The sequence below is a fragment of the Hemicordylus capensis genome, chromosome 5 (genome assembly GCF_027244095.1).
Source record: "Hemicordylus capensis ecotype Gifberg chromosome 5, rHemCap1.1.pri, whole genome shotgun sequence".
NCBI classification, from domain to species: domain Eukaryota; kingdom Metazoa; phylum Chordata; class Lepidosauria; order Squamata; family Cordylidae; genus Hemicordylus; species Hemicordylus capensis.
The window spans coordinates 130,457,904-130,473,985 of record NC_069661.1 but is presented as its reverse complement, the minus strand read 5'-3'; the positions used below and the strand labels follow the sequence as shown (position 1 = coordinate 130,473,985).

General features: G+C 44.0%; 1 protein-coding gene across 1 annotated transcript in view; it reads right to left on the bottom strand.

The window, feature by feature from the left end:
• LOC128327309 (potassium voltage-gated channel subfamily KQT member 1-like) overlaps positions 1-16,082 on the bottom strand; it is a 556,996-nt gene that overhangs the window by 511,131 nt on the left and 29,783 nt on the right. The gene's annotated exons all lie outside the window — the stretch shown is intronic.

The window sequence follows — 16,082 nt, the reverse complement described above, 5'->3', positions numbered from 1 at the left end:
AGTGATCACTTACCACGAGTTCTACATTTAAATTCATTTGAAAGGCAATCTTTTTTGGAATTAGTGTAGAATGTTGATGCCATAGCTGAGATTTAGCCGTCTTGGGTTAGATGATCTGAGACAGTTAGAAGTCAGGTTGCTCCAGGGGCGTAACGATAGGGGGGGCAGGCAGGGCACGTGCCCTGGGCGCCACTTTGTTGGGTCACGTGGGGGGCGCCAAAAGTGCCACGGCCCCCCCATCCCCCATGGATCGCATGGCGGTGGCGGGCGGCGGCGGATCGCGCGATGGCGGATCGTGTGCCCCATGGCTTGTGGAGCACAGTGGTGGCGTGGGAGTGACTGAGTGAGCACGGCGGTGGCGGGCGGCGGCAGGAGTGAGCGCGGCGGTGGCGGGAATGAGCGCGGCGGTGGCGGGAGTGAGTGTGGCGGCGGTGGGCGGGGTGGCGGCAGATCGCCGAGTGCGCAGAGCGACGCCGAGGCCTGCCGTCTGGGCCAGCGTCACTTCCCAACTGCACAGGCGCACCTGCGCAGTTTATAGAATGAACTGCGCAGGCGTGCCTCGCAGTTGGGAAGTGACGCCGGGCCAGACGGCAGGCCTCGGTGTCACTCTGCGCACTCCGCAATCCGCCGCCACCCACCGCCGCGCTCACTCCCACCGCCGCCTGCCACCGCCGTGCAATCTGCCACCGCCCGCCACCGCCGCGCTCACTCGGTCACTCCCACACTGACACTGTGCGCCACAAGCCATGGGGCACACGATCCGCCGCTGCCCGCCACCGCCGCACGATCTGCTGCCGCCCGCCACCGCCGCGGAGTCCGGCCAGGGCGCAGGTATGGGGGGGGGCAGGGGGCACAATTTCAGGGGCAGAGCTTGCCCTGGGCGCCGTTTCCCCCTGTTACCCCTCTGAGTTGCTCTGGCCCTCGAGTCTGAACCATTTCAAAATGCTCATTCTGCAATTGTGACTAATAATATAAAAGCTAAAAAGATGAGAGCTACAGAATCATCATGGCAGCAAAGGATTGTAGTTGTGCATTTTAAAAATTCCATGACTTTTTGGTGGCTAATTAAAATGCAGCCTACATAGGGACCATCTTGTCCTGCCTTTCATATCCCATCTAAAGTGCAGGAGGACTATTTCCATGGCTGACGAGCCCGGCAATTTTACTTTGGAACTGAGTGAAGAATTCATACCTAAATGGTCTCCAGTAACAGTTTCTGAGGTCCCTTCATTGGTACACCAGTTTAAAGTAGGCAACCCCCCTGATCTATTTATTTGCTTGTTTGTTTGTTTAGTCTATTTATATACCACCCCATACAAAATGTCCCTGGGCAGTTTACAATATAAAACCAATTAAAACATTAACATAATTAAAACAATTTAAAATACTATAAAAACACTAAAACTGAAGCTTTCAAACTATAACCTAAAAGTCTGACTAAACAGGCATGTCTTTAGGTCCTTCTTTAAAACATTCAGAGAAGGGGAAACTCTAATTTTGTTAGAAAGCGTGTTCCAGAGTCCTGGCACAACTCTAGAAAAGGCCTGGTTTCAAGTCGCCACCAACTGAGCCAGTGGCAACCAAAACCGGACCTCCACAGATGATCTTAACGGGTGGTGGAGTTGATAAAGAAGAAGGCGCTCTCTTAAATACCTTGGACCCAAGAAGTTTAGGACTTTATAAGAAAAAACCAGACTTTGTATTTCACCTAGAAACCTATTGGCAGCCAGTGTAATTCTTTTAAAATGGTTGTAACATGATATTTATTTATTTATTTATTCATTCATTCATTCATTCATTCATTCATTCCATTCCATTTCATTTCATTTCTATACCACCCGAAACGCAAGTTCTCGGGGTGGTTTACAAAACAATAAAAACAGCCAATACAAGATTAAAACATTTCAACAATTAAAATTAAAAAGTTAAAACTATTAAAACACAATTAAAACAGTATCTAATTAAAATCCTGGGTGAACAAATGCGTCTTGATTGCCCTTTTAAAAGTTGTAAGAGATGGGGAAGCTCTTATTTCAGCAGGAAGTGTGTTCCAAAGCCTCGGGGCAGCAATGGAGAAGGCTTATCCCTGAGTAGCCACCGGACGAGCCGGTGGCAACTGCAGACGAACCTCTCCAGATGATCTCAATGGGTGGTGTGGTTCATAGCGAAGAAGACGTTCTTTGAAATAGGGATGTGCACAAAACCGGTTTGCCTGGTTCGGTTTGAATTTGAACCAGGTTCGAACCAGGAGGGGATGGTTCGGTTTTGGTTTTGCTCGAACCCCCACCCCCGGTTGGTTTCGAACCAGTTCAAACCATTTAGAACTGGTTCGAACCTCCAAAAGTGGGTTGGGTGGTAGGCACCCAGGGGTTCCTACCACCCACAAAACCCCAAGGCAATTGGACACTCCTCCAATTATTGGTGAATTTAAAAAGTATTTTTGAATTCCTCATAGGGAATAATGAGGATTGCAGCAAATGTATAGCTTCACATCGGGAGGAAAGGGGTGTCCTAGAGTGGAGTGTGGTGGGTGGTAGTAAATACTTTTTAAATTCACCAATAATCGGATGAGTGTCCGATTGCCTTGGGGTTTTGTGGGTGGTAGGAACCCCTGGGTGCCTACCACCCACCCCACTTTTGTGCCCCTAGGTGCTCCACAATAGGGGATAATGGGCTGGTTCAGGTCCCATTATACCCTATGAGAAAAATAATTAAAATATTTCAAATATTCATTAAAAATTGTAGGGGTGTCTGATTGCTTCGGGGTTTGGGTAGTTGTTGGCACCCATGGGTGCTCCACAAAAGGGAATAATGGGCTGGTTCGAGTCCCATTATACCCTATGAGAGAAAAATAAAAACACATTTCAAAAATTCATTTTAAAAATCGTATGAGTGTCTGATTGCTTTGGGGTTTGGGTGGTAGGTACCCATAGGTGCCAGCTACCACCCCACCCACTTTTGGAGGTTCAAACCAGTTTGAACCGGTTTGAATCGAACCACCCCCAGTGTCAGGGGTCTGGCCAACTGCCAGGGAAGATCACGAGACAAAACTGAGCTGCTGAAACTGGATGCGGCTCGGGAAGTTCGTCTTGACCGGACTTGGCTGCACACTGTCGACACAGACGTTGACGAATGTTGCTTTTCAGCAGTGAGTAGAAGGCTGGTGACGTGATTTATAGTACAAGCCGAGAGCTCCTGGCTGGCAGGAATTCAAGGCTTATCAGCCCTCTGCAAGAGGCATTTGCTTCTCCTAATAGTCTCCAATTGAGCCCTGTGTCTCGTGACACGCCGCTGTTGTGGGGTCAGCGGGGGTTGGTTGCATAGCTCCTCTTGGGATTGGTCCTGCACGATTTCTGCTGCCTCAGGTTGTTGTGCCTGCTCTGAATCATTAGCCACAGCTGTTTCATGAACACTGACAGCCGGGCTCTGCCCCTCAGACACTCCTGCATTGCCTGGAAAGTTGACAGCTTCCCCTTCCTCCTCGCTGTCTGAGATCGAGGGCGTGACACCCAGTCTGGTTCATATTCAAACCTGCAGCTCAAACCTGATGGCTGGTTTGGTTCGAATTCAAACCATCAAACCACCCTGGTTCAAATTCGTACCCGTTTGGGTTCGAACCAGTTCCCACATCCCTACTCTGAAATACTCAGGGCCCAAGCTGTTTAGGGCAGTATAGGTTATAACCAAAACCTTGTACTCTGCCCAGAAATGTACCGGCAGCCAGTGTAGATCTTTTAAGACAGGAGTGTTATGGTCTCTACAAGATGACCCAGAGACCAATCTGGCCACCGCATTCTGGACTAACAGCAGTTTCTGAACTACGTACAAAGGCAGCCCCACATAGAGTGCATTGCAGTAGTCAAGTCTGTATTAGTCAAGTAGCCTTGACTATGCAGTAGTCAAGTCTGTGTGCATTGCAGTAGCCAAGATATCTTCGGGCAACCCCCAGAGAACAACGCTGGCTACTGCATTCTGTACTAATAGCAGTTTCCAAACTACATACAAAGGCAGCCCAACATAGAGCACATTGCAGTAGTTGAGGCTGGATGTTACCAGCATATACACCACTGTTTTAAGGTCATTTATCTCCAGAAATAGAGGTAGCTGGCAAATCAGCTGAAGCTGAAAGAAAGCACTCCCACTGCCTCAACCTGAGAAATCAGGGAGAGGTTTGGGTCCAGAAGTACTCCCAGACTACTTACCTGCTGTTTCCAAGGGAGTGCAACCCCATCCAGAACTGGCAGATCTAACCCACTTCCTAAGTTTTGATTTCCCACAATGAGTATTCTGTCTTGCTTGGATTCAGCCTCAGTTTGTTCTCCCTCATCCAGCCCATTACTGCCTCCAGGCAGGCATATAGGGAAGTTAGGCTATTTCCTGATGATGTTGACATGGAGAAATAGATTTGGGTGTCATCAGCATACTGGTAACAGCCTGCACCAAATCCCAATTATTTCTCCCAGCAGTTTCATGTAGATGTTAAAAAGCATTGGAGACAGTATGGAGCCTTGCGGGACTCTATACTGGAGCTCTTTTTCTGAAAAGCAACAGTCCCCAAGCAACACCATCTGGAACCTACCCGAGAGGTAGGAGCAGAACCACTGCAAAGCTGTGCCTCCCACACCCAACCCCTTCAGGCTCCCCAGAAGGATACCGTGGTCAATGGTATCGAAATCCACCAAGAGATAAAAAACGATCAACAGAGTCACACTCCCCGTGACAATTCCTAATTGGAGATAATCCAACAGGCTGACTAAGGCTGTCTCAACCCCATATAGCCTGCCCAAAATCCATTTTGAAATGGGTCCAGATAATCTGCTTCCTCCCAGACAGCATGGAGCTGAGAAACCACCACCCTCTCAATCACCTTGCCTAACTATGGGAGGTTGGAGACAGGCCTATAATTGCCCAACTCTGAGGGATCCAATGCAGGCCATTTCAAGAGTGGTCTAATAATTGCCTCCTTGAGACAAAGAGGTATCCTGCTCTCCCTTAGAGAAGCACGAATTATCTTAACAAGGTCCACTCCAATAACCTCACTGCTAGATCGTATAAGCCAGGTTGGGAAAGGGCCAAGAGAACAGTTGGTGAGGTTCAGTGTCCCAATATCCTCAGGAGTCACAAATTGAAATTGATCCATTTTAGGCACACAAGAGGAGCTGCTGGACACCACCACAACAGACTCTGTAGTAACTGTAGAGTTCTCTTTTTCTAGTTCACAATAGACTGTGTAGTAACTGTAGAGTCGAATACGAGAGATTTTATCTGCAAAAACTCATTAAAAATGTCACAATGGGTAAATGATGGATCCAAATACTCATTCAGGGGAGGAGGGGCATGTGCTAGTCCTCTCACAACCCTAGACAACTCTGCTGGACATGAGCTTGCAGAAGCAATGTGGGCAGAAAAGAACAATTTCTTTGCTGCATGCATTGCCAGAGAAAAGATCTTCAAATGCGCTCTGTGTTATAATCTGTTGGATTCGAGCAGAGTCTTTCTCCACTTGTGCTTGAGCTGTCTACCTTGCTGCTTCAGCCCCCATAGCTTTAAATTTAATTTCAATTGAATTAATTAAGGAAAATCTTGAATGCTGGGCGCTAGTGCTTCTCTCACTCTTTTCTGCTATTGACTGTACTGCTTATGTACCTAGAGATAGGGGTACTGTAATAATAATTCCTCTCTATAATTAAGGCAAGCATGATCTGCCTGCAAATTATTGACCTATAAGTCTGTTATGTGTTGTGAGTAAAATTTATGCTAAGCATTTATATGACAAATTAAGCATTTATATAACTGGATTGATACTGATAACATTTTGGCAGATGAACAGGTCGGCTTTAGAGCCAGTAGCTCAACAGTGGAAAAAGCACAGATATTACCACATTTGGCTGGAAAATATTCCACAAAACCAAAAAAGGTATTGTATGTTGCTTTTATAGATCTAAAAAATGTGCTTGATTTAATATCAAGAGAAATGTGGCACAAATTACTGGATTCCTCAATAGAGCATTGTCTTCTTCTTCAAATATACAAAGTTTATGGGGGTTCCTGTTTAAAAGTGTGGTGCTGTACAGCAGGTCATCTTTCTAAAGAAGTGCCAACAAAAGGATGGGTGAGGCAAGGCTGTATTCTGTCCCCAATTTTATTCAATTTTGTATCAATTCTCTTTTATCTTATTTGGCAGACTTCAGTCATCATCCACCAAGATTAGCGGATAGGCATTCATCTATTTCACTTTATGCTGATGATGGCATTCTCCTCTCTCTAACTTCAGTTGGCTTGAGGGGAGCCTTGTGTGCCCTAACTTCTTATTGTAAAAATCAGGCACTAAAACTGAATTATGATAAAACAAAAATAATGTTTAAGAAGCAAACTGAACTAAGAAATTGGTGGCTAAACAGTCACAAGTTAGGGTAAGCCTACTTAAGCGATGTGCTTTTGAATGCACAGAGGTCTGCAATGGTCATTCTTTCTGTTTATTGGGCCAACTAGGGAGCTTAATTTATCCCAGCTGTGATTAAATTATATTCAGTTAAGTCTCATATGCAACTTCTGTAGGGGACACACATTGGGCCTTACATTAAACCTGCAAAACTAGAAGCCCATCAAATAAAATTTCTAAGGAGTTTATCCCATGTTGTGTACCAAGTGCTGCACTTTGATTGGAGGTGGGTTTATTAAAGGCTGAAACAGGGCAATAGCTTAGCATTTTTGAGCTATGGTTAAAAATAAATTTTCCAATTTCTGGCCGGGCATCTTTGGTCCTTTTGGATAAATTTTCATCTTGTACTCTGGAGAGGAAATTATGTTGTTATGGGTTGTCTCCTGATTTGTTAGTTTCATTGGGATATGTAAAAGCCAGATTAGTTATTAGACAATGAATGCTACAATGAAATCAAACTACAAATATCAAACTTGCTAGGTATCTCAGCATGATAACTGTGCCAAAATATCAGAGTGTCCCAACAGTCTGTGCACACCTTCCAAGATGGTACAGGGGCTCAAAAGAGCTCAATTTTCATTAAAGGAGTCCCCTGGCAAGGCATAAAGTAGAACACTTCATGGTGGGAATGATAGTTTCGGCACAGTGCCAAGGGGATTGTGCAGAGTATTCATTTTGGCCAAAGCTTCACACAGGGCCAATAAACAATTAATCAGGAGGCTGTACTTAGGGTTGTTGGAGACCACCACTGGCCCCCAGGCCTTACAATGAAGAATACTGTTATAGATACCGATATAAAGAATTTCCAGCAACCCAACCCTGTCACTCAAAGCCAGGCATCTCCACATAGTGCACTGCTGTAATTAAGTTCCAGATTATTGAAGAATAATTACAGTCAGCTATCCCAACGAATTGTAACAATGTCTTATGTTTCAGAAACAAGTGTGGAACAAAATTGTACAAAACCCTTCTCTCAGATTTGTTCAATGCAATAACTGGGTGATCGAAGAGAAGGTTGGGATAGAGTTTTTAAAAAGGAGTAAGGTGAGGCTGTATACTTTCTTCTAACATTCAGTTTATAGGCTGAACATATACTGAGAGAAGCTGGTATGGAAGAAGATGAGCATGGATTCAAAGGAGGAAGAAATATCAATAACTTGTGCTATGCTGATGACACCACTCTGATAGCTGAGAATGCAGATGATCTGCAAGCTCTAGTAATGAAAGTCAAGGAGCACTGTTAAAAAATGGGATTAAATGTAAAGAAGACTGAACGAATGACAACGGGTTCAGCAACCAGCCTCAGAATTGATAATGAGGACACTGAAGTGGTGGATAACTTCTGCCTTTTATGATCAACCATCAACAGTAAAGGATCCAGCAGTCAAGAAATACGCCACAGACAAAGCACTTGGTAGGGTTGCAATGAAGGCCTTGGAAAAGATATTTAGATGCCGTGACGTGTCTATACCTACAAAGATTAGAATCATTTGGACAATGGTTTTTCCCCGTGACACTCTATGGATGTGAAAGCTGGACTTTGAAGAAGCAAGATAGAAAACTTTTGGATGCTGATGCTGGAGAAGACTTTTAAGGATACCATGGACAGCCAGGAAAACAAATAAATGGATCATAGAACAAATCAATCCAGAATTTTCACTCAAGGCACAAATGACCAGGCTCAAACTATCATACTTCAGATACATTATGTGAAGACCTAGCTCCCTTGAGAAGTCCATAATGCTTGGGAAAAGTTGAAGGAAAGAGAAGAAGAGGATGACCAGCAGCAAGGTGGATGGACTCAACAACAATGAATGCACCACTGAGAGACCTTAAAGGCCAAGTTGAAGACAGATTATCCTGGAGAGAAGCTATCTATGTGGTTGCCAAGAGTTGACACCGACTTGATGGCACTTAATCAATCAATCAATCAAATCCCAACTCAACAGGAGTAAACATAAGCACAAATGGGTGCAACATAAGCATTTCCCTGACTGATCTACAAGTCTGAATGCAGAATGTGCAGACTCCATCACCTTGTGTTCTGTAATACTGAGCAGGTGTGTGTGGGAGTGGAAGAGGTCTGAATCTAGCCCTCCATTTGTCCTTTCCTTCCAAACAGATTAAGTATCTGTTAATTTGCATTTGCAGATTTGCAGATTGATCTGCAATTTAATTGCAGATTAATTATCTGTTAATTTGCATTTAACATGGAGGCTTTCTAGAAGAATGGTTTTTATCTTACTATGAACTACAAAGATCAAGAAAAGTGCAAACAGAAAGCATATAAAGGGCTTCTGCATAAACTTGAGGTTACATATGTTGGGGTTGAGGTTTTATTTGATCTAAGTAGTCAGAAATGAGTTGGGATTGCACAGCTCCTTGTTCCTAAGGCTAGATAACTTGCCTGTCCTTTTGCCCACATTTATCTGGAGATTTAAGAACCGTTTTTGAGGTGTTTGCACAGCACTGCCTGAAGCTGTAATGAGTATGAACATCTTGATCCCCCCAAATAGATAAAGTGTTGAGAAACCGTTTTAAAATACTGTAAGCCACTATAAGATTCAACCAACATTACAGGTCAACTTAGGAAAAAAGCAGAAAATCAAACCAAACCCGAATCTGAACCTAACACTAACACACAATTCCGAGAATTTTTTTTTGCATGGACTAGAACAGAACCTAAACCTAAAAGCTCATGAACCTGAACCTGAACCTGAACCAAGCCCCTAAACAAAACAAAAAAGCAGTAACTAGTTCAAAACAAATTCAATAATCAGGCACCCAGGAGAGGAGTAGTGAGAGTTCCTCTCTGCTCTGGGTGTATTGAGGCAGGACGCGAACTATGAGCCTTCTGGTACTCTGTGGCTTGATCACCTATAGGCTGTTGTCCAGCAACTAGACTTCAGTATGGGAAATTCGTGAACTGAGATGGGACACTTTTTGTATTTCTTTGGCAATGCAGGACCTCCTTGCTGCCATTCTACCATTCATCCTAAATAGGGTAAGTTCATTTTAGCCTGCTTTCCAAACAGAAGAAGGCTTATGAGATACCCATGTCTATGTCCCCTTGAATGACTTCTGCATTTACTATCAGATAGATGTCCAGTCTCTTCCCACAGCACAGAGCCCACAAGGGTTGGTGGCTCATAAGGCAGCAAGCTGAATTCTTTGTTGTTGATAAAAACAACAATAAATTTGTATACCACCCAAAATGCAAATATGGGTGGTTTACAAGAAAACAATACAAATAACAAATAAAAAGGTTAAAATATTACAACAATCTAATAAAATATTGTAATAACCGCACGTTAAGGCAATCTGAGGAGGTCCATCTCCAGCTACCATCAGTGCGTCTGGTGGCGACTCAGATGCAGGCCTTCTCTGTACCTGCTCCTGGGTTTGTGGTATACACTCCCTGCAGAAATCCATAATCTGAATTCTTTATTGGCCTTCAAGAGATCCCTCAAAACCTATCTGTTTGGCCTGGCCTTCCAGGGTTTTTAAACTGTTGTAAATGGTTTTAACGTTGTAACCTGGTTTTTCAAGGTTTTAAAACTATTTTGAATGTTTTAACCATTATTGTTAAAATTAGTTTGTGACTCATGAGGATATGGACAAGCTGCTTGGAGCGATGTGGCCTACCACCTGTTCTCTTGACCCTTGCCTGACATGGCTAATACTATCTGGCAAAGAGGTTGTTGTATAAGGCCTAGTAGAGATCATAAATGCTTCTCTGAGGGAGGGCAGGATACCTCCTTGTCTTAAGGAGGCAATTATTAGACCACTTCTGAAGAAGCCTGCCATGGGTTCCCCAGAGTTGAGCAACTATAGGCCTGTCTCCAACCTTCCATGGCTGGGCAAGGTAACTGATGGCCTCCCAACTCCAGGCAGTCTTGGATTAAACTGATTACTCTAGACCTGTTTCAGACCAGCTTTCGTGTAGGCTATGGGGTGGAGACTGCCTTGGTCAGCCTGATGGATGATCTCCAATTGGGAATTGACACAGGAAGTGTGACTCTGTTGGTCCTTTTGGACCTCTCAGCGGCTTTCAATACTATCGTCTAAGGGGGTTGGGGGTGGAAGGCACTGCTTTGCAGTGGCTCTACTCTTACCTCTCGGGCAGATTCCAGATGGTGTCTCTCGGGGACTGTTGTTCTTCAAAAACTGAACTTTGCTATGGTGTCCCTCAGGGCTCCATATTGTCTCCGATGTTGTTTAACATCTACATGAAACTGCTAGGAGAGATCATCAGGAGATTTGGTGCAAGATGTTATCAGTTTGCTGATGACACCCAAATCTTTTTCTCCGTGTCAACATCATCAGGAGAAGGCATAACCTCCCTAAATGCCTGCCTGGAGGCAGTGATGGGCTGGATGAGAGGTAACAGGCTGAGGCTGAATCCAGATAAGATGGAAGTACTTATTATTGTGCAGTGTCGGAACTCGAGAGATGATTTTGATCTGCCAGTTCTGCATGGGGTCACACTTCCCCAGAAGGAACAGGTACGCAGTCTGGTGGTGCTTCTGGACACAAAACTCTCCCTGGTGTCCCAGGCTGAGACAGTGGCCATAGGTGCCTTTTATGAGCAACGGCTGATATGCCAGGTGCATCCATTGCTTGAGATAATTGACCTCAGAACAGTAGTACATCTGCTGGTCACCTCCAGACTTGACTACTGCAATGCACTCTATGTGGGGCTGCCTTTGTACATAGTCCGGAAACTGCAGTTAGTCCAGAATGCGCCAGCCAGACCCAGGTCTCTGGGTCATCTCGGAGAGACCATATAACTCCTATCTTAAAAGATCTACACTGGCTGCTGATAAGTTTCCCGGCAAAGTACAAGGTTTTGGTTATAACTCATAAAGCCCTAAACAGCTTGGGCCCTGGGTATTTAAGAGAAGGTCTTCTTTGCTATGAACCACACTGCCCATTGAGATAATCTGGAGAGGTTCATCTTCAGTTGCCACCAGCTCGCCTGGTGGCTACTCGGGGACGGGCCTTCTTCATTGCTGCCCCGAGGCTTTGGAACATGCTTCCTGCTGAAATAAGAGCCTCCCCATCTCTTACAACTTTTAAAAAGGCAGTCAAGACATTTGTTCACCCAGGCTTTTAATCAGATATTGTTTTAATTGTGTTTTAATAGTTTTAACATTTTAAATTTTAATAGTTGAAATGTTTTAATTTTTTTATTGGTTATTTTTATTGTTTTGTTGTAAATCGCCCAAAGAACTTGTGTTCTGGGAGGTATAAAAATGTGTTAAATAAATAAATAAATAGTTTTATGGTGTTTTACAACCTCTGTTTTTAACTGCTAATAGATTTTAATTTTTTTGTTTTAATGTAAACCGTCCTGAGCCATTTTGGAATGGCGGTATATAAATCGGATAGATAGATAGATAGATAGATAGATAGATAGATAGATAATCTGAAATGTAAAACAATGTTAAAACTATTAAAACAAACAACAAACTATTAAAATAGTATCTAATTAAAAGCCTGGGAGAACAAATGTGTCTTGACTGCCTTTTTTAAAGTTGTAAGAGATGGGGTGGCTTTTATTTCAGCAGGGATCACATTCCAAAGCCTTGGGGCAGCAATGGAGAAGGCTCATCCCTGAGTAGCTACCAGACAACCTGGTGGCAACTGCAGACGGACCTCTCCTGATGATCTCAATGGGTGGTGGGGCTCAAAGCGAAGAAGACGTTCTCTTAAATACCCAGATTGAACTGAAGAGTTAAAAAATACTGCTGAACTGGAACTCAACCCCAAAACTTGTAATGGTTCAATCTGGCAAAGAAACCTATATCCATGAAGTTGCTGATCCATTTCCAGATTCAGTTGAGGGAAGTCTACCCATCACTATAATAAGCATCAGTAGTAGTAAATGGTGGAAGAAAAATCTTGCTCTTCTACTGGGCATGCATTATGAAGGTACCTGTTAAATGCCAGACATATGGCTCACTAATAAAATATATCACTTACTAAAGCTTTTAGTACTAAAATTATTGGGCCAAGGATTTATTTATTAAAAATATATCTAGTCATCCTTTCTACCAAATTGAGGTTTCCATGGCTCCTAATCAATTTTTAAAAACCCTGAGTTGCTTTAAATTAAGGCTTTGTATGGCAAATATATTTTAGATTGACTATCAGCAGTACAAAGGCAATCTGTCATCAGTATGACCAACTGTACAATTATAAATTAGGGTCAAGAAAAAGAGGACAGCTGGTTTTAATCTGGGAATCACAGCTGGTTTGCAAAAACAAACAAACAAACAAACAAACAAACAAACAAACAAACAAACCAGATTTGAGTAAATCCTAGGCCACACAAACTCAGATCCACGAATTTCGCATGGGATAATATTCAAAGTATGTCTCTGCTTAGTAGATGCAAATTTATATCTTGCAAATACTTGTTTCTTACAGCTTATGTCTTGCAGCTGAACCCTGGCATGTGTGAAATTGTCAAATCTGCAAAGCATTTATAGGAAACATAACACTTACTCCTATTATTACACTTTCATGGCTCAGTTCTGGTTCTTATTAAAGTCTGATCAAGATTTGACCATGTATTAGTAAATCCTGGATACTCAGAGGTTTTATAAACCTTAAAAAGAATAAAGATAAAACCTTTCAAAACAGAATTAAAATTGGAATCGTCTCCTTCAGAAAAACAATGGTGATCAGCAGCAGTTGCTTTCCTGCTCCCAAAGTTACATACAAGGCAGGGCATGACAAACTCTCAATCACTCTTTTCTTTTCTTCATGATGTTTTTTCAGGAATGCTACAGTCTTCTACTAACTCTCCGGCCTAAATTCTTTGGATGAAATAATCCACCCCCTTCACAGAACCGGATGAGTTGCCTGAAAAAGCTCTAATTTTGAGATCAGTTGCATTTTTAGTATTATTTACTAAATACAGGAATTTCTCTAGTAACGTGTACCAACTATTTCTTCCCAGTTCTCTATGGCCTCTCAATCCTTTACTAGTCCTATAAGATAAGACAAGGTATTCAACATGGTTTGTGCCTCTGAATCTGCCTCTGCTTTTGAAATACATGCTCTCTCTGTATACTGAAAGAGAGGGGCTTTACTAGCAAATATATGGTAGTACACTAGAATCTGCAGGAATAATTTCCTATTTTTGTTCTTTCTGGTCCCCCAAATCCCTTCATATATGCATTACAGAAAATAGATCCTGTTCAGATCACATCATTTTGTTTCACTTTTACAGAACTGCTCTCCTTATTTCAGCAATACCATCAAGAGTGTGTAGCCACCTAATGGTGCAGTGGGAAAATGACTTGACTAGCAAGCCAGAGATTGCCGGTTCAAATCCCTGCTGTATGTTTCCCAGATTATGGGAAACACCTATATCGGGCAGCAGCAGAAAGGCATCATCTCATACTGTGCAGGAGATGGCAATGGTAAACCACTCCTGTATTCTACCAGAGAAAACCACAGGGCTCTGTGGTCACCAGGAGTCGACACCAACTTGATGGCACACTACTTTACCATCAAGAGAAGACACATCATTAACCAAAATGGTTCTATACAGATCAAGTCCTAGCTTTTTACACACTTCAATTACAGACTGGAATGGAGTAGTATTATTCTACTGATTTGCCTATTATCAATTCCAAGTCCCTAAGTGTTCAAGTGCCAATTCTGCAACCTTCTCTTATTTCTCAGAGTCGGCAATCGGGAGACAAAGAGTCAGCTAAGAAATCATATGCTGTTAAATATTAGGAGTGTGCAAAGAGGTTCAAATCCATACTAGTTTGATATTGAACTGGTTTGGTTTGAAGGTTTGGGGTCGAGCTGAACCACCCCCGGTTCGGCTCAACCCTGGATCGAGTTCAGGGGTTTGTTGAGTCTTTTTTAAAAATTACCCTACCCCCTCCAGGGGGCTTCCCCAAGGTCACCACCATGGTCCATGGTCCCCTCTCCCCCACCAGCCCTCCTTTATGCAAAAATTGTCAGGTTCAGGTGGTCTTCAGCCCTTTTCTGACCTATTCCTTGGCATGGCAGCCATTTTGGAGGCTGCTGTGCATGTGCGGGGGGGTATGTTAAAAAAAGAAAGATTTTTTTTTAAAAAAAGATTGACAAACCTCCACAAACCATACCAAACCAGGGGGAGGGGTTCAATGGGGGGGGGACCAAACTGGCCCGGTCCGGTCCGAACTTGAACCAAACCAGGAGGTTTTGTGCACACCCCTATTAAATCTCTCTCTCTCTCTCTCTCTCTCTCTCTCTCTCTCTCTCTCTCTCTCTCTCTCTCTCACACACACACACACACACACACACACACAACCACACAACCACAGTTCCCTCAAAAGGCATTCCACAAAAATGGATAATAAAGCAGCACCCCAGGTTTGTCTGTGACTTCAGGCTTCAGTTAGGCATGTGCACGAACATATTCGGGGGCCCTTTTATGGGCCTCCGAACAGATTTGAAAGACCGGTGGTTTGACCAGTTCAAAGGCGGGGGGATACCTTTAAGGGTGGAGGAGGGTCCTCTTACCCCTCCCACCATGTTTCCCTCACTAGCGCTGTACTTTAAAAGGTTCCGGTGGGTAGCAGTGTACCTCCCTGCCACCTCATTGGACTGGAAGTGACCGGAAGTACCCAGCATGCGTGCACACATCGGGCACATGCACATTGAGAGGCACGCACATTGGGCATGTGAGCGCACACATCACATGTGTGCTGGGTACTTCCAGATGACAAGGCAACGGGGCAGCAGGGAGGTATGATGCCGCCCCGCTGGACCCTTTTAAAGTGCAGCACTGGCAGGGGGAATGTGGCAGGGGGAGTAAGAGTACCTTCCCCTGCCCTTAAACGTATCCCTCCCTTCGAGCTGCCCCGCCACCATTTCTGTGCAGATCCCTAGCCTCAGTCCCCTAATGCTGGCCCTGCAACTGCTTGGCAGTTGAAACTGCCACCATCTTCTCCTTCCAGTCTCCTAGTCTCTGTCCCTTCTCAGATCTCCCTGTCTCAATCGCTTCATAAATTTCTCTTCTCCAACATCCAACTTCTTCTTAATATCTTCTTTCTCTCCTGCACAAAGAGAAAGTCTTTTAAAATTATTTTCCCTAGTCTCCCACCTATAGCAAGCCCTTGGGCCAAACACACACACACACGCCAGGGAGTAGAGTTGGTCTTGTGGTAGCAAGCATGACTTATCCCCTTAGCTAAGCAGGGTTCACCCTGGTTGCTTGTGAATGGGAGACCACATGTGTGAGCACAGTAAGATATTCCCCTCAGGGGATGGAGCTGCTCTGGGAAGAGCAGAAGGTTCCAAGTTCCCTCCCTGGCAGCATCTCCAAGATAGGGCTGAGAGAGATTCCTGCCTGCAACTTTGGAGAAGCCACTGCCAGTCTGTGTAGCCAATACTGAGCTAGATGGACCAATGGTCTGACTCAGTATATGGCAGCTGCCTAGGTTCCTATGCACCACACTCCCCCATCAAACAGAGGGCTACACAAACACACAGGGTTACTGTAGCTTAAAGCAAAATCGTAACAATTATTTTAGTCCCATAGGCAAAAACAGATTGTGCATCAAACCTCATACAATGTGGTACTCTCAGGATGTGCCTAGGCCTGGACTGAAATTCCAAATACTGTTAT